Source organism: Haliaeetus albicilla, chromosome 3 (genome assembly GCF_947461875.1).
Source record: "Haliaeetus albicilla chromosome 3, bHalAlb1.1, whole genome shotgun sequence".
Lineage (NCBI taxonomy): Eukaryota > Metazoa > Chordata > Aves > Accipitriformes > Accipitridae > Haliaeetus > Haliaeetus albicilla.
In genome coordinates, this window is record NC_091485.1 from 40531436 (window position 1) to 40556346 (window position 24911).

A 24911-nucleotide genomic window follows, 5' to 3' on the forward strand; every position below is an offset into this window, starting at 1 on the left:
GTTATGTAAGGATTCCCAGATTCGGCACTCTTGTCCAAAGACAGTGTAAGAAAAAGCTGGAAATAAAAATTGTTGTGACAGTATGAACATTTAGTCCTGGGTCTCAGATCACAGGTAAAACTACTCCTTTGTGTAGCAGCATTAAATACATGTGCTATCAAAATCTCATTTATGGGACTCTCAGTCATAAGACCAACTCACAAGTTATTTCCTATTAATCCAGTTCTCAATGTCTGGGCTGTCGGTGCACATAGGCAGGAAACAAATCACCTAAACAGTCCGTGTGGAATGAATTGAAGAATAAAAGCATGTAACAATAAAAATGGTAGTCTAAACATCTCAGCAAAAGAGCAAGATTTAAGAGTACAGTTAGTTGATGCTTGCTTAGACAAAAAGCAGTAAATTAGAGCCTGTAAATAACAGAACAGTTACAGGCTTTGTAATAATGTCCTGTAACACAATTTTGGAGGCAGTGGTTTACTATTATTACCTCTAATGACCAGACTCTGTGTAAAGAACAAAAACTGAAAAGCACTCTGTACCTATAAATTTAATGAAGCACATTTAGTCTACAAACACACACACAAATGTAAATGGCCATTTTATATATAGTAAACCAAGGAAAACAGAGAAGTCCCTGGGCAGAAGAGTGAATCCAAAGCCGAAGTCTGACAGACTCGAGTTTATTAAAACTCCCCTTTGTGTTTGCCTCACAGATAACATGCGCTCCACCTGAACCTGGAGCTAACTCTAATTCGCACAGAGAAGCTCATGCGTTTCTTTCTGGAGGTTACCAGTTAGATGTCATTCCTGAAGTTGGGCCTGTATGTGTGCATGTGTGTGCATGGGGTAAGGTTTCCTCTCTTCCTGGTCATCAGAGGATTTTAGTTATTGCAGATCCTAGTTGCAGATTCTTCACCCTTTACCTCGAGCTGTACCAGCTAATATGCTTCTCTCCAGAAGTTTCTGCTTCGTGGTGCGCAGGAGTGACTACGGCTTTGACAGCAGGTTTGACACCACTTCCAAAGTTAAGATTTTCTGCTCGCAAAGAATTTAGTATCTCCCTGGATCTGTGGCCAGGAAAACAGGTCATACTACACCTTCAAGTTGCTTTCCAGTTCAGAGGCTCACCTGACGGCTTATAAGACATCTCAATTTCTTTTTTTTTACTGAATGTATGAGGGTCCCTGCATTGGTTTATGTGATAAAGTGACGCTGCCTACTGATGGCTCCGTGACTGAAAAGCTCCCATGTGTCAGCTGAGGTGGCTCACAGCATGGACCCATGTGCTGGGAAGCAGGGCCGGTGGGAAACGCATGCTGTCCTGCGGATGCTGGGCAGTGCTGTAGTCCCACTGCTGCTCTAGGACCTGACCATGTCAGGTGTGTAGTCAGTGTGTCTGTGCCTCGGAGGTGGAAAGAGACTGCAACATATCCCACGAGACAATCACATGTTGTTTGCAGCTGAGAGAGAGGTCTGAAAGTGCTGTGTAAAATGACAGAGAAAAAAGAGCTACTCCTGTGGAGAAAAGCTTGCTCTCCAAGAAAAGCTTAAGTGAAGTTGCAACTCAGAGCAAACACAGGGCAGTTTCCTCAGACAAGCTACAGACCCAGCAGCACCCTGCGAGATCTCACCTGACAGTCTGATGCCCTTACCAGGACTTATTTTCTGGGCAATGCATATCCCTTAGTACATTTTAATCAGTGTTTTGAAACACATCTACCATCCTCTAGGTACAATTAGTCACAGTGATGTCTTGCATTGCCATTGTCTTGCTAAAACAAAGCTGATGATCTCACTCGGAGACCACAGCTAACACAGCAGGACAGCGGCCCAAGTTGGGCTTCTTTAGCTTTAAAATGGAATCCTATGAAACAAGGAAATAGTTGATGTAAAATACAGCTTTGTGCCTTGCCCTCTGTATTTGAGACACTACATAAACACATGGTTTAAATACGGGTAATGCAGTAATTCTGGATATATCTACCAGTGTGCTCTATTGAGGGAGTGCATGTGTATATTGCATACATGTGATCCCCAGAATGGCAGTTCTCTTTTTACAAATCATGGGATCTCTGACAGCTTATCAGAGACATCCTCCTGCCTAAAACCTCTCCCTTCTCCATGCACAGAAGTTCCAAGATGTGAGGCAATTCAATGGTATAAACACTTTTGTTTGTTTTATAGAGCCAATGACAGCACAGGATCTGAATTGTTTTCCCTTTGAAATGAAAAGAAACCCAACTTTCTTTCAGCTCTGTTACAGTAAACTGTTCCTTAAGTACCAAGCATGTTATAATAGATGCCTGAACATTTATGAGAAGATGCTGTGTTCTAAGTATATACATTCCTGAGTGGGAGCAGATTAACATAAACACCAGCAGCTTATCACTGCGTTATTCTACTCTATAAGAATTATTTTTTTTTCTTTACTGACAAACAGTATAGGGAGAATGAAAGCCAGATGGCAACATTTCAGTTTAGTGAAGAGAAGATTTCCCATAACCATTTATTTAAATATTTCATTTGATGCAAGGAAATTATTAATTGTTCTCTAAGTCATGAGCTTCGACATTAATCGTTTCTTAAAATCTGTCTTTGATTTTCCAGGAAACTATGCTAATGCTTTGGGTTAACATAAAACAATAAAGTATTTTTTTTTCCTTATTTTCCATTATACAAAACCATGATTTAAGCATTACTGATCTCTCCATTTTTAACTTGATTTTGAAGATGTCAAACTATATAACTTGTACAAAGAAATAACTAACTTTACAGAACTTTACAGAAAGGTGACATGGTTACAATTTAATCAATTCAATAAGACAATTGTTCCATTAACTTTGAAGGCAGCTTGAAATGATGCCTGCATAGTACCTGCTCCTGAATGACAGGAACTCAGTAGGTGAAGTACTCCAGGACCAGAACATCTCTTCCACTTCTTTACCAGGCTGAAGGTAGTTTTTCTGCTTTCCTACCTTCAGCAACCTCCACCGTTCTCTGAGAAGGGGCTGTGTAAAGTGGGAGCCAAGAGGAAAGAGACAGAAGGGAACATTTTGCCTACTCTAGCATCTCCGCTTCTGCCCTGACTGTATGATACGTTGGCACATGTAGCAGCGTTTTCCCAGACTATGACTCAAACATATTTTCATTTAAAAATACAGAGAGTTGCAAAATTGCATCATTGAGCCCAGGGGGCAACCTCAGGTTCTTGGGAGCAGCAAGAAGTTTATGTCTTGGAGCACAACTAGCTAGTTTCCTAAGCGAGTCTCTGCTTTCCTAGAGACCCAGGTCTCAACAAGAACAAATCTATAAACATTTTAAGCAACAGAGAGAAATCTGCAGATTTAGATGTGAGTGTAACTTCATCACAATTTGTCACCAGTGTTTAAGTGAGGATGGGGAGCTCCAAGAGGTCAGTTTGCAAAAAGACCGTGAGAAGAAAATGGGCCACCTTGCTGGCTTAATGCCCTCCCCCGCTCTGCAGTAAATTCTTGCAGACTGTGAGCTCCTAACAATATATTACCCTTGCTGGACAGCACATTCAGAAGCTGAGTGGAGGGGACTAACTAACTATTGCTTATTTGTTTTGGAAGTATTTGTACTATACAGGACCAAAAAAAAAAAAACATCTGCTGTTATTTTGTTGCTTTTTTTTTTGGTGGGATATGTGTCTGTGTGTGAAGTACCCCTTGTGCATTTCCACTTTAGTGCAGCGCTTTAAGAGCATTCTCCACCTTAAAATTCAACCTAGTGTTTCTGGTTTTTTAAAAACGAAATCACTCTGTGACAATGTGGGTGGTTGGGTATGTCATAATCCTGTCATGCACTTGGGTGCCCAGACTGCAAAGAATCTCTTAATTTTCAAGCAGGCAGGAGAATTTCTTTACCTGAATGGAAAGCAGGCTGCCTCCTTGGCTCTGGAAGATGCCACCCAAGTAGGCTGAGAGGAAAAGGCCAGTAAGCCTCTCCTTTTAACTCAAAATTGCCTCTTGATGAACCATTTGATTTTGAGATGTATCATATTGTTGTAGTATTTCTGTTCCAGAATATGGGATACTGTGCTGTTATTAAAAACATGTTAGCAGAACCCAGCAGTCAATGGTACAGGGGAAGCAGTAAGCAGAGCAGGCCATCGAAGTGCACTCTGAGAGCCAAGATGTGCTATGGAAAGTAGGCATGTTTGACTATGTGATCCCAGGGAGTCTGCTGGGCTGCTAGACAGGAGCAAGAAATGATGGGTAAGTTGATGGGAGACAGGCTTTGACTGCCACTAAGTGAGTTGATCCAGATGAGTGAAAAATACATTTTGCTGATAAGATTTAACATGTGTGACAACAGTATGGCAAACTCACTGGAAAAAAGCCTGCAAGGATATCTTAGAGTATCAGCCTACAAACTCTTTTTTGTTCAAAGCCAAGAAAAAAGTTGCCTGTGTATGCCAGCAGGACTGTATCTTGTCTGGGGCTTGACTGTGAGAAATCCAAGCTATTGAAGTTGAAAAAGTATCTTTTAGCATTTCTCCTTCAATAGTGAAGGAAGGCTAAAAGCTGTGTGATGTCTGTGTGGGTGGATAGATCTCTGCCATGTAGATGGGGTGATTGGTAGTTCTCTGTGGTTTTGAAGGAAGCATGGCTAAGTGTCAATTATCATTAGATATTCTTTTTTCAACTCCATTAGTTCTGAGGAGCAAGAGTAGCTCTCAAAAGTGATAGGCCAGGTAGATTTTATGGATTCTGGTCTTCTTTTTCGGTGGTCACTTCAAGTTCCTTTAAGTCAGATAAAGTGAGTAACTTTCCTAGTTCTTTAGCTGATAAGTGTCTTAAAGATTTACTTTGTATTTTATTTACAAAGAAAGATGAGAGCTGTTTGAACTGACTGGTACTTCAGTGGGAAATGGATCCAATGAATTAACTGACATGGTTACACAGATTTATCCAAATTGAAGGAGTTTTAACAGTATACTTGAATTCTGTAGCATGACAGTGAGTTATGCATTCATTGTATCTGAGCAGATTCTTGCAGCTTCAGCACCATGCTTCTTTGTGTCCATTTTGCATTGCTATTTTTCCTGACTGAAGACAGACAGACCCTGCAACAAAATATCTGTCATGGCTGATTCTTTTCTATCCTTTGCTTTATTATGTCCCCCAAATACTTTTATAAAGACTGGTGCTGATTTCACAGAGCAGTGACTTTACTACAGGTGGGGAGTTGTTGGACACCTATAGTTTGTGCATGTCTGCAAAGTAGAATCATGTCACTTAAGTTCAACTAGTTCTATAATAGATATTCCCCATTAACAAACTTATTCCTCTAAACTTCTAAGTAACAGTCAGATAACCTTTCTTATATTTTGCTGTTTGCAGCTGAAATGATATCCCACATGTCACTTTAACATGCATCTGGAAGCCTCAAATACTCTCAAACAAAGCCAAGTTGGAGCATGATGGAATGTCATTAAAAAGTGAGTTTTCATTCCACTGCTGAGGCAAACCTATTCACTTCTGAGTACTCCTCACGGACATGGACCAGCATGGAATGAGACAGGCAAACCTGAAACAACAGCAAAACACAACCTTCATGATAAATGTAGAATCGCAAACCACTGGAATATAGTGCCAAATTGTGGTTTATGTTGCATTGTGATCGAACACTGTGAGGCAAGATAATATTGCCAAGCATTAGCAATAGTCAATTCCTATGTGAGGAATTAAAAGTTATGTTGAGAAATTGTTTGCATCTGTTCAACATTCTCTATATTAATATGGCATTTTGTCTTTCAGATATAGTATGGCAGTATTTTCACTTAAAATTCAGCTAATTTTTCAACATATGAATTGTGTGTTGTCGTCTGTGTTATTAGACATTGACAGATAAAACCAAATTTAAAAATGGTGATTCACTTCAACCAATCTTACAATCTTTTTTGACTGCTAACAACATAATTTAACTTCCAAGAAATTAGTGGATACTAGATATTTTTTAAGCAGTGGGCACAAATATTAGAACAAGAGATTATTCTTCACTTACATGATCATGAAAGGAAGAAGCAATAGCCTTACAACTTTTATAGTTGATCACAACTTGGCCACTCAATTTGAAATGAAGATATGTCTAACCAGTTCAGAGAAAAAAGTATTAGAATACACCAACTGAATAACTGAAATAGATAGAGCTAAGGTAATTGTAAGGTGGGAAGAATAATTCCTGAGAAAACTAACTTTGAAGTAGGTTAGGTACTACTGTGAGAGCAGCAAGTTATACAGTGCAGGGGTAAAGGAAATTTGAGTGGACTCTGGGAGATAAAGTTTGTAAAGATCCCTTTCCATTTAGGAACACCTACTGAGTAAAGGGGAAGGGGAAGAAGACAGACAAGGAGACATGCCTCAAAAGCTGCAAAGGATCAAGGGAGATAGGGAGAAAGAAGATAAATAATCTTTGACAGCCATTTAAAAAAAAATGCATTAGGGGATAGATGAGAGGGGCACAGAGGTAAGCCTTTGGACACAATGCTGCGTCAGGAGTCCTGGAAAGTGTTGAGAGTGTGAGGGAGAAAAGTGAGAAAGCATTAAACTGATAATCTGGGAGTGAGTTTTGAAAACAAGATGGATAACAAGATTGGTAATTGGTGCAGAAATGGGAAGTGGTAGATAGAAAACAGGAGCAAAACAAGCAGCGTTGTGAGGTGACAGCGGTTTGTTTGCAAGACAACTGGAACCATGGGATTAAGCATAGTACAGAGAGTGACTGGTAAAGTAGCAGCAAATGTGATAGCTGAAACTCTGATAAAGTAACAAGACAGTATTGATGAAGAGCTGACAAGAGAAGAGAGGATAATCTATGATTCTCATCTTGAAGGATTCTATTGCAGTAAGGCATGTAAAGAGTATTGATACTCATGAAAGGAGATAGGTAGGCTAAAAATCAGCCTTAAGCACCCAGATAGAGTAAGAGATAAAACCAAGTAAATTATAGGAGGCCATTTGTGACTTTTACTTTGCTTGTAAAAAGGATAATTTTTTTAATGTAGTAAATGCATTGCCTACACTAAGCAGTAATATTAGTCTCCTGAGTCTTGTGGCTATTTTGACAAGCTAAAATGTTTATTTTAAAACTACTATTACTTACTTTAAATGGCAGTGTGTTCTGGCTTTGTCTTTAGATGACTTGAACATTTTCAGTCTGAAGTACAATCTTTACCATAACATTTATTTTTTACTGCTTTTGTGTATGAATCCTTTTTGAGTTGCTTCATGAATCCCTGCAGCAGTAATTGTAATGAAGATCATATCTCCACTACAATGACCTTCATTGCAGAAAAAAAAGTTTAACATTTAAAATTCTGCATTCCAAGAAACATTATGTGGTGGAATGTATTTCTAAGTGGTGAAATACTATTTTCAGTTGCAGATTATATATCCCAAATTACATTCACTTAATTTTTAGTTCTTGTAATTAAAGTTACTAAAGCAGTTTAAAAGACAAAGGTTGTGGAACTCCTATTTAGTATCATTAATATCGCTTTCACTGTAGAATAAACATAACGCATTAGAAAAAAATTAAGCCTTGGTGCAAACATGTCCTATTCCATTGTTCTGTTGATCCTAAAATGACTTTAGGTTTGCTTAGACCAGAGCTTAATTTGGTCTATTGATATAAATGTTTTTATGAAGTGAAATGCACAGGAACCAGAAAAACAAAGCAAAGATGCCAGAATTATGGCAACCTCCACTGCATGCATTGGTATCCTGAATGATATTATGGTAGTAAGTACATAATAAACACCTAGTTAACTGATATAAACTAACTGACACTGCATGAGACCAGCATGAAGCCAATGGAATGATGTAATAAAGGATCAAGTTTAGATAAAAATATTGACTTTACTATTGAGATATTAGCAACATTGCCAAACTCAAATGCTTAGAATGACTGTTTTGAATTTGACTTACTCATGCTATCTTTTTTTAAGAAATGCACACTGTATTTCTAAAAATATCTTTATTTTTAGGGTTGGTGGGTTTTTTGAGTTTTTTTGTTTAGTAAGAACAGGCCACATTTTGAAGTTTTTCTGTGCAATCATTACAGACTGAAAAATTCATTAAAAAAAGACAAGATACTTCTAGAACCCAAGGACTTTCAGAGCAAGGAATTCAGGTAAACAGTGAAATGTTATGAGACTCTCCATAAAGTCTTGAAAGCTTGCAGCACCACTTGTGAGAGACGTTGTTTTCCATATACGCATTCAACTTTTAAAAGTATGATAACACCAACTCTAAGGCTGGTAGTACGAGCCCTGCAAGCAGGGACATGCTATATCAAAAAATCAAATAACGTCTGAATACAGCTGAGGGTAAACTTAGTCTGGGCAATGGAAGTCAGTGGAATCTTACTCATGCTTCATGGCTTGATTGGACAGTCAAGGCAATATGTAATACGATATATTGCTATGCCTGGGATTAGCTCTATTTTCCTTTTATTTTACTGTCTGTTCAAATTATATCTCTGCAACTTCACTTTTTCACATCACTTGTTCTAGTCAAGCCCAAACAGAAGAGACTTAATCTAATTGACACATATACTAAAAGCACATACTGAAAGAAAAAACTAGTCAGTCAGCATTAATATTACTGATTTACAAGCTCTTCTGCTCTGACCCATACTAGAGCCCATGGAAATATCTGTAAATGACTCTGGGTAATGAAATATTTAGAAATCACATTACAGAAGTTGCCAAGAGGGTGGGATGTACCCAACATTTAGTTGTCATTTTCAGTAAATTTCCATTTTATCATAGTGCCCACAATTCTACTAGGGCTCTGAGTGTAATGTAACCGCAAGGAAATCCACAGAGGCATGCAGTGAGGTTTGAGAGGTGGGGGGGTGTTCAGCTTTGTTGTTACATGAATATTTGAAAAGCACACTGAGATCATTATATGCTTTAGTAAACAAGTTTCAGTCCAAGAAGGAAAACTTGGAAAAACCTGGCCATTTTATTGCTAACTACTGTAACCTGGAGGGTGGGGGGTGGTGCAGGGAGTGTGTTGGACAAGGGCTTTTGACAATGGGGCAGAACAAGGAAAGCCCAAGAATATTGCCTGTTTTTATCACTAGCTATATTACTCACCAGCACTAGCCACAAGATCCTAAAGGATCAGTGACTGCTGCACACTTGACCACCTCTCACCTAGGTAGGGAGTCATTGCCAGGCAGAAGCTACCTTGTCCAGCTAAAAGCCATAGAAATGCCAGCTTGCATAATTTCTCTAGGATTCCTTCACTCTAAGGTGTTAAGATTGCTAGTACTGAATCACAGGCTTTTAGGAAAAGGATGATTTAATTGGCAATGGAGAAGAAAGTTCTGTGAGTTGGCTTCTAGAGAGATGAAAGACAAACAGATAATGAATCTACTACAGCTTTATATTATTCACATGTAAATAAGGGAAGAAAGATGGAGTTTTTTCAGACAAGTTTTATTCATTCTTCTCTCTTCTCTAGAGGACAAGTGCCACAAGGGGAGGATCCTTGAAGGAACACTTCTGGAGGGTATGTGGCTTTATCCAGTGAGGAAAGACACTAGTCACTGAAATTGTGATCAAGAGAAAGGACTCTGAGGTAGCAACATTTTAATATTATGTCAGTGATTTTAACTAAAGAAGTCTTTAGTGCAGGCCATTCATTCCAGGAGGAGTCAGAAAGTTCAGTCCTATAACAGCTTAATAGACAGGTTACAACTTCAGAAAACACCTCTATTTCTTTCCCTGTTCTTGGTGGTCTTGAGGGTAGAAGCACACTGACTGTTGGTGTCTCTACAATGCTGTTGTAACTGTTTAATAGAGAAATAACACACTTTACTTTCCAGGATAGCCAGTGCAACTCACAAGAGTACATTTGTGTTTAAAAGTCTCTGCCAGCCAGGGAATGCTGCTCACTTTGGTAAGAATAATAGTCAAAGTAAAACACAGAATACAACCTGAATTTGGATATTTAATGTATTTTTTAATGAAAAGAAAGAATTCTTTCTGCTTCATCATCTGCTTACTCAAAACCTGGGATTTATTAAGGCATTAAATATGAACCGGGGATTTTTGGTTCAATATTTTTTGTACTATTTCTATTACTCTTCAGAATAAAAGGCATCCTGAGGTTGTTCAAAATTGAAAAAATTATAAATTATAGCCTGTCTTTCCTTTATGGAATAAGGAGATTAATATTTAGCATAGGAGGGAAAAAAAGCAACTAATATAGTGCTTCTTAATTGCATGTATATTTATAAAAAACAACAGAAGTACTCTAAATGAACTACAGAAACATTCTCTTGGCCTGTTTGTTAAAGATAAAGTCCTATGTTTAAGAACCACACATTAAGAGCCAGACATTGGGTTTTATTTCTGCAAGAGCTGGTCGAGTTATTTCTGATTAGTTGCTGAGACATTTTAGAAACTATCAGATATATTTATCCAACATTTGCTTGGCTGACTCTCAAGGAGAGGATCAAGAAAGGAAATGGAGAACACCAGTGATAAACTATTCCCAGGAACATTCGCAAGCTGGCAAACTCTCAAAATCATGTTTTACTGAGATTCAGATGAACTGCATATTATGTACAGTCTTTGGAAAATGAGCTGGATTAATGCATTCTGTGTTGTGGTCCCTGAGTTTAAGATGAAATGTGTACCAAAGCTGCCATGCTTTCTGTCGTTTTAGTAAATTGCTTGTAGCTAAGTATTCCAAAAGTCTGCCTTTCTCCCTATACCTGAATGCTAGTCCCCTGTTTCAGACAAGTTACCTTTTCACCTTGTCTCCACAGAGATGTTCTTATGGTATGCTTAATTCATATTTTGCCACCAGATGCCCACTAAGTGGGTAGAAATTTGATACTAGGCAGAAATTCCTGTTGCACTTATTGCATGACAGATAATATAGTTTCAACTAGAACTATGATTAGTGACAACAGAATTGCATCTACAGAAAAAATATTAAGAAAAATTGTTATTATGTAGAAAAGCATCTACTTTATCTACATCACAGCAAAATTATTTTAATCACTAATAAAATCTGTAATGTAATCTCTAACATAGTCAAAGTGACATGAAAGAGATACAAAACAACTATGTTGTGGGAATTATAGATACTGAAATACACATTCGGTTGCTGAACTGGCCAAGACGTGCTTCAAGTGTGGCTCCACCACTGTCAAAATCTGAATTAAAAGGGAGGATCATGAAGTTTGAGACTAGCTTCATCCAAACGCTGTGTCATTTACAATATCAGATCCACCTAAAGTAGCTGGTATACTAGATGATATGTTGCAATTAACTTTCAGTTAGCAATAGTTCATATATAAATGATCTTCTTAGTTGCTACAGCAAGTTATTTATGCAAGCTAAAATTATAAAACAGAAAAGCCAGAAATTACCATGAATTAGTAAGTCAAACTTTCTATGCTGTTATTCAGCAAAGAGAAGGCTTTAAGTAAAACACTTTATTAAGACAGGCACATTTCATTGCTAAGCTGTCAGTATGGAAATGATTATGTCTGACAAAATAATCACCCTCACTGGTTTTACTTTTCTGCAAATTGCATACTGCTCTTGAGAGGTACCCAGAAGCTAAAGCAGTGGTATTTCAACAGGTCTTTACTGTAATGCTACGTTGTTTAGGAGGTTACAGGTATGCACATATGGGAGAACAACTGCAGAATAGATGACCGTGATATAAACAGACAGATAGAAAGCAGGGCTATCTTTGGCAAAACGCAGCTCGCGACATAAGGAAAGACCAGAAGACTGGTCACTCATGAGGGAGGTAGAGTGCATTCAGTTTTGTGAGATTCCTGTTGATTTCATTGCCCTTTGTGTAAAAATAGCAATACTGCAAGTACTATCTGCTCAAACTGTTGAATTCTGGAGTGGATTAGAATCATAAAAAATCAGAAAATGCCTCTTTTTTGATGTGTGGAAATTGAGTTTCTATGTTTTTCTACTGTGGGATCCTCATGAAGAATGAAAAAACTGTGCAAATCTGGCTTCGGGTTTTGCCAACATGCACTGTGTCTCCAACCCCCTCTTAAACCTATCAGGAGCTTGAATGCATATCTTGGCCTGGGCCCTCTGAAGTCAAACTATGTCTCTGTTTCCATCTGGGATTTCACCAGGAAGTGCTTGAAGTACCAAGCTGTAGGCTGATACCATGAGATTTGCAGACCTGAGAAATTCAGATAAGCCCATACAAGCTTTGAACCTCCGAATCTTTTGAAGTTTGTCTGTCACAAAGTGTAATTCCACTGCTGTCTGCAGACAACACTGAAACATGAATGGAAACAGATCTCTGTTTTGAAATGCTCCTGTGGGTGGCTTAAGGACAAACGAATAAATACAACTATACATGGAAATATAATGTCTTTCAGAGAAGCACTGTCTCTTTGCACACTTGAGTATTTCCCTGCATCTGTGATGACAACAAAAGCTCATAAAACAAGTTGATTCTCACTCCTGCATTTTCATTGCGGTTGACCTGATGCAGTGATGTGTCCTTTAAACATTCATTTCTCTATTTACACAGACAAACTGCTGTTGTTTACCATTTTCCCATTAAGCTGGTCAAGGGTATATATTTGAGGGAAAATCCAGCAGTAGCCAGAAGCTGCTGCAGTAGAAGGAAGAGTGAATAACCGACAAGCATTGACAGGGACTCAGTGTGGAGCAGAGCATGCAGCCAGTCCATGAGCCTATGCCAATTTTTCTAAAGTCTGTCAGCTCTGACTGCTATGCATAAAGGCATAGAGTATCATGAGACCTGCTGCCCAGAGTTAGACTACCACCCTGTTTTTAACAATGACAAATAGCAGATAATTTGGGAAAGCATACAAGGATCAAGAAAGTTTAGGGTGATACTTCCTCTTGCAAAACTTCAAAGGTATTTCCTAAACGATATGTTGTATAGACATTACATAGACACGTTTAAAGCTCCTGTAGACATTCTTCATGAATTGTGGGTTCAAAAGCCTATTTCTAAGACTCAAAATCATGCAGCAATTAATTCTGCAAAGTCTAAAATTGTCTACAATTATACATCATCTACAACTATATATTTTGGGGGGAAACAAAGTGGTTAATCTTTTTTTATAAGCTTTTTGTTTAAAAATTTTGTTTGCTGCCTTTTGTGTTATGAGAAACACTGAGCTATCATTATCTTTCTTCTCCATGAATGTCACCATTTTAGTGACCCAAGACTAAGGAGAAGGTTTCAGGTAAATCTAAATAGCAACCTTTCCATACCTAAGAGGAGGTCATCAAGAAGACAGAGCCAGGCTCTTCACAATGGGAGGACAAGAGACAATGGACACATGTTGAAGTAAGAAATTGTCAGATGGGATATAAGGAAAAGCTTTTATACGATGAGGACAGTGGAGCAGTGGAAGAGGCTGCTCTGAGAGACTGCAGTTTCCACCTTTGGAGGTTTCTCAAGATCCAACTGGATAAACCCCAGAGGTCACCCTATTTGAGTAGGTGGTTGGACTAGAGACCTGCTGAGGTGTCTTCCAAACTGAATTGTCTTATGATCCTGTATCATACCCCCTGCTAGTTTTCTCTTTTCCAAACAGAAAAGTCCTTCCTCATACAGAAACCTTTGATCATTTTTGTTGCACTTCTACATTTTTGATACAGGGCAACCAGAACTGCATATGCATTTCAGGAGAGTGTGCACTGAAGATTAATGAAGTGCACAGAGATGTTTACTGCTATGTTCCTTAGTCCTTAAGTAGTATTTTTGTCCTAGTCTATTTGCCCTTTTGACTGGATCTCACTATGGAGTTGATATTTTTAGAGGATTATATACAATAATCTGATAGCTGTGGGTAGATGAAGACCTGTCAAATGGTCACAGCAAATTTAGAATCCATCATTTTGCAGATATGATTAAATCTGGTTTTGCTTGTGTGTATTTCTTTGCATGTACTGACCCTGGTTTCCACCTGTCATTTAATGTTTAATATTGTTAACTCCTCTTGCAGTACTTTCAGTCAGGATAGTTTCGAACTAATCTGAATTTTTTTTATATCATATGAAATTTTCATTACAGAGTGAACAACAATGCAAATTATATAGTTGTTTCATATTATGCTTTTGTCTGTTTTCAAGGCACCTTAAAATCTATTTGAAAACTCACCAGCTAGCATGTAGATCAAAGGAGAATGAAGATGTGAAGTTTTGTTACTAGTGTCCATGCTTTTCTTCTTCTAAATACTTTTTTCCTTGTTATGGTTTTACACTTAACTTGCCAGAGCTAAGTCCAATTTCTTTTTATTATAATTGGACATGGCTTCCATTTCTGTGGGATGACTGTTGTATTAGCCTGCTTTACTCTGATGTTTAACCTTGATGTTGTTATATTGTTCCTTTCAAGGTTATTTGGCTTGACAGAACGTTTATTCAAAGCCTCTGTTGTCATGTATCCATACCTTTTGGCTATTCCTAATAAATTTCCATTTTAAAGTTTCTAGTGTAGTTTAATAATTACATATTAGACCAAGTCACATACATCTCAGGATGAACTCAAGAACTGTGTCTCCTTTTATGTATTCTCTAATTTGTTATTCATAGAAGAAATCATTTATGGCATCTAAAACCACAGCCTTTCTGTGAGGTTTTCATGACATCTACTTAATGCACCCAACAGACTGAATTCTTCCTTCAGCTTTCACAGTCTCTCCACTGCTGTGGCTATGTTGCTAGTTGTATGTACTTATTATGGAACCTGTGATGGGTTGTGAAGGGAAGGATTGCAAGATTTAAGCTACTGGGGAAAACTGGCTGCTTTTCTAAAGGAAGGTTTGGCTGTGTCAGGAGTGCTTGCATCATTTTGATCCCTCAGTGGTTCCTGATGCCCTATTAATGTGGCATTTTTCATTAAAGGCTTGTGTTTAAGACTAGTAATGTAATACAGCAAACAATCTGTAAACACTTTATTTCTGCATTATCATTGCTTTTATTGTTTTAATAAGCATGGGGTTGACATTTGGCTTTGGTTTTTTTCCTGACTGAAGCTCTGAAGCCATTCAACTGTTTTCAGAGACCAGAATGTTGACACCAGAATGTAAGCCCCAAAGCTAGAAGGCTTCAAGAGAAAAACACTAATCAGTAGGGAAAGGGAAAATTACTTCTTAAGTTTCATTTACATAAATTACAGCTTTGCCCAGAAAAGCTTTTTCCAGTGTTTTCAGTTATGTTTTTCTGGAATGTGTTTGTATTCTGGCTGTGGAAACACAGTGTCATTACTAAGTATGCAGGTACAGATGTTCATGGAAAGGGAAGAAAGTTGCAAGAGAGAGATCCTCAGGCACTTGTGCATTCATTGTACCAAAATGTAAAAAGTAACTACCACATTGCCCTGGACTGTAAAAACTATCCAGATGAGAAGATGAAAAGAATGACCATAGCCACATGGAGCTGAATATCTTTCATTCCAAACCACAAGAAAAAAAAATATCTACCTACCAAGGAATGTTTCTTCAAGCTGAGGCCTTGAAAGAGCCTTGCAAAATTATGTGAATTTTGTTACATCAGAGCCTGCAAAGCCATGCAGTGCTGCAGTAGCCTGCATCTATGGTCTAAGCATTACATATTAGATGGCTTTTCTGAATAGTCTTTACAGCCATTTGTATGGAGACCTTACTGAAAAAGAGTAACCCCAAAAGACACCAGTGAAAGGGGAAGGTCATCTGATTCCTATTAGTGACTGAGGCCATCTTTGTGCTGAACTCTGAAGGAGTTAAGGCAAGAAAAGAAACTCAAGACTTTCAGATTTTGGTACACTGTTACCAAAACCTGAGAAGAGAAGTCATTGAAACTTGCACTTCAGGCCTGTCCAACAGTTGGCTGCGCTGAGCTACGAAGTCAGTACCTGAGACCCATTTTCATACTGCTTGGGAAGAGAGTTAATGGACATTGTTGCCTGTGTGACAAAAGGGACTTTGCCTAAGAGTTATTTTTACTCCACCTTTTGGCCCTGGGCTGGGATGGAAGTGGTTTAGGGTACTGACTGAAAAGGTTAGAGAGGGCACAATACCATTGTAGATGGCAGTGGAGAACAAATAACAGGTAAGTAAGCAAGTAATAGAAAATGGAAAAATCAATTTCTATTTAAAGACCAGAAAACATGAAAAGATTCCTATGCTAGGAATGAATAAGCTGTATTTTTTTGTGAAAGGGAGAAGGCACTTGGCAGAGACACCTGCATGTGGTTAGCTGATCCTGACAGAGAAACCTGTCTGTTTCCTATACATACCATCAGCTACCTTTTCAAAATAAACATCATTAGTAACAGTTAGAAAGGCAGAGATGGAAGGTTATCAGAAGACAACTATTGCACATCTGGTAACCATAGGTCATGAAGGAACACCAGTCAGCCAAGTGTGCTGGCACTGATGCTATAAAGACTGTCAGCAGCACTCTATACATTTACATCCATGCTCTTGTGCTAGGGTCAAGCTTCCCCACACCGCACTCTTCTGAACTATTCACTAACTGCCTGTGTTGTGCAAGGACGTGTGTGTCAGCAATCTAAAATAGGTTTAGCATTTGTTCTAATTATTGCAAACCATCCTGAAAGCTTGCTATCAATGTATTTTATTTCATTTGGCTGTTGTGTACAACTGAACAGCCAGCTCAGGCTTTTTAGTTTTGGTTTGTTTGTGGGATTTTTTTTCAGTTTTGACTTTTTGATTTATCTAGAAAGGTAATCATAACAGGGCACATTTTATTGCTATTTTCATTTTCATGTCTTTTCCTTCTCCAGTTTTAGTGAGATTGCACAGGTGATTCTGTGGGCCTGTCAATGACCCTGTCAATGTAAACATCTTGATTAAGACTAGTCTATTTTAACCAAGTGTGTTGATCAGACACTTCTGTCTTCTGTAGTCTTTTGGGAAGTCAAACAGTTGATCCAGTTCCTACACTAAACATCTGAGCCCAGCTCTCACTTTGAAGTCAATGGCATGACGCCCATTGTTTGGTGGGAGCAGAATCAAGCAAGCTCACTTTACGCAGAAGAACACAGACAATATAATATTTTTAGTTTTGCAGGGCAGACATCTTGATTGCTAACACTCCCACATTCTTCATAGCAGATAATGTTCTAATTACAGGGCAGTTTAAAAGTATCTGTGTGAATTTCAGTAATGTTGCAATATGGCAGACAGTGGGTTAGACAGCTAATTTGTGAGCTGTAGTGTATTCAGCGGTTTATAATAGGTCTGCTTATGGACACTAGAGCTCATGTGCACAGTAAATATCAGACTAGATTTAATGTAGGAGGTAGGTCTGGCACAAAGAAGAGGAATGCAGCGGCTAGAAATGTATATGTAGCTGTCTAAGGATAGCCATATTTGTCTGAGACCTTGCCCTTTTATGTGCCTCCACACTGTAAAGAAGTACTTGTAGGCACTTAATATTTGCTGCTGAATCCTTGTCCTAAATGTAAGCATTTATAACTGCTTTCCAAAAGGATCAAGCTCTGCTAAAAGTTATCTGGAATATCTTTCTCTTTTTGTCACATAAAACTCTAACCTGGCTCTAATCTGGTGCATACAGCTCTCTCCACAAAGTGTGAGACCCGGACCGTTCCCCAGGTTAAGTCCCTTAGCCAACAGAAGCTGCTGCTGCTGCTGCTGGGCACCCAGTCCTGCTCCCCGTCACCCTCTTGCTGCTGCTGGGCACCCAGTCCTGCTCCCTGTCACCCTCTCCCTCTAGCATGATGAATGTAGAACTGACGCCTGCACAACGCCTTATCTTCAGAGTGGGGATGTCTCCCCTCCCACACCACCCTAGTGCATTGTTCATAGCCTGATTGTTTATAGTCTTGTGGTTAAAGCATTTCCTGGGAGATGGGGGTTTGCTTGCCTGCAAGACAGGAGGATATTGCACTTTGGCTTCCTAATTGCCACTGTCTATTGTGTGAAAAAGGGAGGAGGAGAAGAAATCCCTATGGACTCTTTTAGAAAGGCAGGCACAGCTACAGAGGTCCTGAGAGCACCTCCTGAACAGCTTTCAGGTGACTGTGGCAGAGGCACTGGCGAGAACACACTCCAGCCACTGAGGCCTTTTAGGATGCCATAGTGGTGTCTGTCACTCTGAGCTTCTCAGGTACTTTAAGGTCACTGTGTGGTATTCATGAAGTTAAGGTAGATGAAGTAGCACTTGATTAAATAGGTTCAAGATGCAGTTTTGACTCTTGGTACTCAATTCCTGGTACTTCAGATGCTTGAGGGTTATGGGTTTTTTATCTAGCTCCCAGTACTAATTGCCATCTGAAGCAGGGAATGTTTGAAAGGAAAATGGATGTATTTTAATACCTGGAGGTGAGTGGGTCAGTCCTGTGCTGAAATGAGGCCTCTTTTGGATGTCTCAGCTCCTTTGCGTTTTCCTTGTGTACTTCCGAGGTTCTATTAGCATGACTCTTCCCAAGAGATTTAGCAATGCTAAGAGGGAAAGGTATTGGGCCTCTTGCTGACATGACATTGCAATAAAACATTTTCTTCCCTCCTGGTAACCAATATGTAATGTCAGGTCGAGGAGCCTGGTAGAGCTTTACATTCCACCCACTTTTGCTGAAGCTGGGAACTGCTGGTCTAGAGCTTTGTTCATCATCTAATCTGGGGAGCTGCAAAAAGCCAAACTTCACACAGACACAGGCTTTCCAGACCTCACTTATAATATGGGATTTCCTCTATTATGCCTTCAAACTCTATGTCCTGTATAAAAAGCACACAGGAGATAATTTTTTCCATATTTTTCTTGTTTGGCTCCTATCTGTTCTTCCCAGGCTGCAGCTCTGAGAACATAAGCATTCACAGTGCTGCAGCAGGAGAGAGGGAGAGAGGGCTCCAGCATTCCTGTTTTCATATTTAAAATCTAGCATCTCTATGTATCCACCTTACATGTTTTACCCAGTCAGTATATTCGAGTTCAACTGTGTTAGGAGACATTAAAAGAAGAGGGCTTCTGTAATCAGTAAAACTTTCCAGAGGCCTTTCAAGCCTCCTATAACTTCAGTGAACAGTTTCTTACTAGTAATTCACTGTTGTTCTTGTTTTTAACTCTCCGTTGATATAAAGAGTTTTCTGAGGGACAGAAAATCCCAGGTGTATTCTTTCTTTGAGATGTTGCATTGAGGTAGGACCTTGGTGGTTCTTTTGCTCTTCTGGCATCATGACTTTTGGTCCAAGAGAGAAGTACATGTCATGAACTAGTGGTCCATGGCATTTTGATGCTTATTATCATTCCTTGCTTCCTTAAGAAGCTAAGATAATTCAGTGTATTATATAAACTGGGACTGGGTGGAGTAAGCAGGAACATCTGCATGTCTTATGTTATGACTCCCCTAGCAGTCATCTATAGTGCTGTATAGTTCCAGAAAGTCTCTCAAGCATATAGAGAGTGTCGTTCCAACAAGCTGGAACTGCTGGCTACAGCTGATGTTTCAGCAAGTCATTTTATCTGCAGCTGCCTTCATCTATTACTGGCTTTAGGGAAGAATATCAAGTGTCCTTAGATTTTGTATGCTGAAGGAGGGACAGAATCCCAAATGCTAAAAAATAAAGCCAAAAAAAAGAGAGAAGAAAAATACAGAAAGGAAAGAAGAAAAGGGGAGGAATACCAAGAGAAGACTGAGACTGTGCAGATGTGATGAAGTTTTAGAAGAGGTTATGTCATTGATACCTTTTAAGTATGTTAAGGATTCATTGCATAGAATTAGATTTACATTATCAGGATGATCTCCTTGAATTCAGTCACTATGACACAATCCACTATTGTTAAGGAAGGATTTAAATGATTATGCAATCCCAATAAATATTCCTAATTCTTGCAGATAAATCCATAGTGATATTGTTGATGAACAAAACACAAATAAGTATTTAAAGGAAAAATTGTGCTGTCACTTTTCCTAGAACTATGAACATTTACTGTAATAGTCAAACTCGATTTCTTTTTTGTGTGTGTAATTTCAGTTTATGTGCTATGAAAATACATTACCTCACAAGACGAAATAGCTCACAAGTACCAGCAACCACAATAGCAGCTCTCAGGTTGCTCAGTTTACAGTTATTTTGTCAGTAGATGTATCTGATCAGATAGGAAGTCTCTAACTGCACAATCCTATTTTGTTTGTAAAACTGAACACAATAATAAAAGGTGTTAGAGAGAGGGTTTTCAAGTTAAATTGTACATCAGTATCATTTAGCTGCCTTTTCCACTACTGCAGTTCTCACCCTACTCCTTTTGCCACCCTGGCTCAGTCCAGTGAATGATATTTCCCCTACCTGTTGTCCCTCTGCTTCTTCATTCTCTCAGAACCAGCTTAAGTGAATAATACCAAATTCTGAACTGAGCTTTTTAAAAACATTATTGCTAATTCATAAATGAAGACTGAATTAGTTCATTTTAAGTGAAGACCTTTGGGGTTTCATCAATTAAAAAAATCATGGCTTTAATTGATTTGTGGGACAAGGTGATGTGTATGTTCCACTGCATCTTTACCGGCGATGAGCTTTATTCCTCCATTCAGCATTTTGAGCACAAAGGAAAGAAAGAAAAGAACATTCTGTATTTCTACTTATTGTCAGGTTGACAAGCAGCTGTGAAGCTGCACGGGCCATTCAAGAGAAATGCCTTTTACTCAGAAATGGTGAATGCTGATAAGGATCAGAAATTCTGCTAAGAAAAAAGAATCCCTACAGCAACAAGCCCTAAAGCCAGACTTAAGACGTACAAAGAGATTTAGATTTAGAAACTGATATAATTGTGTGTGTTGGGGATGGGTATGGTCATGAGCTAAATCTTTCTCTTTTTCCCCATTCCCAGTAGTGTACCTAACCACATTAAGTCTAGTGTACTGAAATGTCTCCCCCCTGTTAAAAGCACCATCACAATTAGAAAACATGCTGCATTAGTAAAGTCACTACAGCTGTGAAGATCTGAAGAAATAAGCCTGCTTGATCTACTCTTTTAGTTGTGAGGCGAGTTTTTGTAAGAAGGAATGGACCAGCTGAAAAAAGAAAAGAAAAGAAAAGAAAAGAAAAGAAAAGAAAAGAAAAGAAAAGAAAAGAAAAGAAAAGAAAAGAAAAGAAAAGAGGTATTCTCACTCCACATAAATTTTGCTTCATAATTAAACACATTTTCTGCATGTGGATTTTCCTTGCTAGAGAGAGTGAGAGTTGATAACTTGCTAGAGAAAAAGGAATTTATAATGGCCAAGATTCACTCAAGGTGTTGGTCTTACTGCTTGAGGTAAATTTGTCTGCATTCGGAACATGAATCTGTAGTTCATACTTCATAAGGGAAAAGCACTAACTTATGCATAGCACAGAGATTCTCTTCTGGTTTGTCCCTGATGTACTGCGGTTTGGCACTCACGTTTCTTTGTGTTTTTAACTGTATTACAATGCGTATCTGGACACGAGCTCCAGAAGCTGTTTCTTACTTTCTGCTTATGTTATTGTCCAGCAAAAGTGATTTGGGAATAAGATGCTTGAATTGTTCTAAAAATCTGAACCCAAGCTAAATGTAATAGCTGCCACCTTCCTGCTAAACTCGGAAGATCACTTTGTCTCAAAGGGTGACAGCTGTATCCATTAATTTTATGAAAGGTTTCCTAGAGACAACGTAAAGCTACAACATAAGTCATGCATTTGCTCTGTAATGCTCTGGTTCTAAGTGCAAACAAATAGTTTGGGGTGTGGTACTCTTGCAGTTCATAGCAAGCTTTTTAATCACTACCTCTTGCTTTGGACTAGGCAAGCTGCCTGAAAAGGCTCAGTTATTGGTCTTTTTCATTTCACAGTTAATTTCACACTGATATCACCCCATAGCCACAAAGAGCTATTCTGACAGCTGGGTAGAGCTGGAGCACAGTGGTAGTCCAGCCAGACTTCAGAGAGGGGAAATTCCCAGCAAGCCAGTTAAGCTAAATCTGCCCCATGAACTTGCATACAACTGTGCAAAAACTTTTCAGGTCCAAGAGAGCACGCATCATTTTCCCCAAATTAGGCGCTTAGTTCCTAGTGGTAACTGAGAAAGATCCTGCACCATCATTTTGATATCAATTGATTTTATTTTTAGCCAGACTAACTCCAACCCTTAAGCAAATTCAGTTTTCAATTCCTCCATGACACCCACTTCCTTAGGAAGCAGTGCTCTGCTCAGTATTATCTCCCTCTCCTTCACCAGGTTCTCCTCTATGGCATCAGTCCTATCTGACAACTGTGAAGAAAAGCTGGAGAAACTACTGCATGGAGTACTATTTTAAGTATCTGTTATTAAACCAGGGAGAGCATGGAACAATGTTATCTTTTTCCTCATTCAAACAACAGACAAAGATTGCAGCAGTGGGTTCATATTTGTAGTACATGATGCTTCAGCCTGGGGAATCCATGTACATACAACTTTTGAACCACAGTTGAAGCTAAGGCATCTTTAACGACTACTACAGTGGCTGCTGTGCTCTCTCCCCAAACTCTCTGTGTTATAATAGATGAAGAGTGCGTTCCATGTCTGTATATTTATCACTGAGAGATATTAGTAGGTATGTGTACTCTGGGCCCATGTCAAACAGAAGAGTACCTCAAGAAACTTATTTTCCTGTAAGTTGTCTTCAGGGGGGTAGGGTTTGTCCCAACTACATTCTTCTCAGTGGGAAAGTAAAGCACTTTAAAAACATATTGACCAAGTTAGTCACACATAAAAGGACTCTGGAGTCAGAAAGAAGAAAGGGACTTATAATTATAAATCAAATGGACTCCACCAACTTCAGAGAAAAACAAAACTGGAGAAAAAGCCAAGATGAGAAAGGCTCCATGTTGTGGAGAAATTGAGCCCAGCAAAAGGACACTTAGAGGATCCTAACCCATGTATTACTCAAAAATGGACAGGAGAGGATGATGAGGTAAAGATGCAAGTGTTTCTTGTTTTGCCCATGCCTCTGAGTATCTTATTCTGCTTGAAGAATATTCTACTGGTTTGCAGAAAATTCTGCTGGCTTATAGTACTTAAAAGTGTACAAAATTTCTATCTGTAGTCCTTCACTACATGCCTCTTGAAAAGTGAATTTTAAATTAAGCACCAACAAGATAGGAGCTATGGAAAGGATATGCTTAAAGGGGTAGGTAGCTTTAACACGAACTCCAGTATGAAAATCTTCACTCCAAAAAATCCATGTCCAGAAACAGTGTCAGGATTATCAGAAAAAAAGTGCAATAATCCAGTTTGTGATATTCAAGAAAAAGAGCCTACTGAATGACTAGCCGAAGGCTATTAACTAATCTGTGCTACACAGGAACCACAGTGTTTTAACAGATTTTGTTGGTTAGTTGTGTGCATGGTGGCTGATTTTCACTATCCTGTGAAAATTCTTAAATGCATAGAGAGGTGGACTTCCAGAAAGATAGATATGAAATAATACAAAGTTTGAAGTGTCATAGGACAAAAGGAATTATTTTAATGTTCTTTTTTTTGTTTTGTTATGTCTATTACTTTCCCCTTGCCCTTCTCCCTCACTGACAAGCTTTTAATTAGCTATTTGCATGAGAAACTTTCCAGTAGGTGACATCCTGCAAGATTTGGAAAAAACTCTGAAGGTCCCTGAACTAGGTTTAGTTCTGTTATAGTTACTTTTGCTCATATGCATCTTTCTTTGTGTGACTTGCACTTAGCACTGTAACTGTTCCAAGCCAGTTTAACAAAGCAAAGCTCTATTTAGCACATACACAATAAAGGCACATGTGTATCCTTTCAGTTTTTTCCAGAAAGTTGATGCCACTTGATGGTGGCTGAGTATAATAATATCTGTCTCTGGGTAGATTTAACATCAAAATGTGTAAAGTAGTGTGAACATCTGATTAACATATGGAAATATTTTTTAAATAAGGGTTTCTTTTCAAGTGCTGAAAGTTTGACAGTCTTTTATACTGTTTTATGATGCTGCGGTAACAATTCCATGGTTATAACTATAATCGTCTTTCACATTTGATTTTGAAAACCCAAACCATTCTGTATCTCAGTTTTGAGAAACAAAAGTATTGAGTATGACATTTTTCATGTGTGGTCTTCAACAAGAGACAGAACGTACTTATGGGAAGTAATCAGATGAGATACAGAGAAATGTGAAAGTTTGCATAACCAACCATTTCTTCTTTTGAAAAAGCTTCCAAACCTATCATAATGAACACAGACCACTGTATATGTATGTATAGAACATTGGATCATATAGCAAGGTAGCATGGCACTATAAAGAAAAATATGGGAAAGGGTCATATTCTAATATAAACAGTGAAGTTTTATGATTATACTTAGCAAAATTTTAACACAGAATGCCCAGAAAATCCAGCCTTAGTTTTTAGAACTTTTAATAAAAATGCTCTTGTTTTCAGCCAGGCATTGTTGCTCCAAGTGAGCAGAACGGGTTATAAAACTTTGTTTGCTTTCCCTCAGCTGAATTCAAAGCTGAGGCAGGACTAAGCTATATTAGGCTATTCTCCTTGAGATGGTCAATTTGATCTGAATTTGGGTGGATCCGAAATATTTTCAGCAGCTCACTCACTGAATTGTGATGTCTAGTTGCAAAAATGAACAGACAGAAAAAATGTATTAAAGATAAGACAGGAAAAAGTGTGAAAAGGAATCAAGTGTAGAAAGGAAAACTGCTATCCAATAAAATACTGTATAGGAAGGAATTGAAATATGTCTCTAATAAGTCCTCTTTTGTGACAGCTAGCTATCCTGTTTCTTATAAGGCTGTTAAGTAATCCTTCAGTTTTCCTGAATTTCTTTTCCACAGCAGAACTTCTGGAACAAGAAGTCAGCTACAATTAAGTGGAATAATAACAGTATTTCTTTTATCGGCTGCCTAACT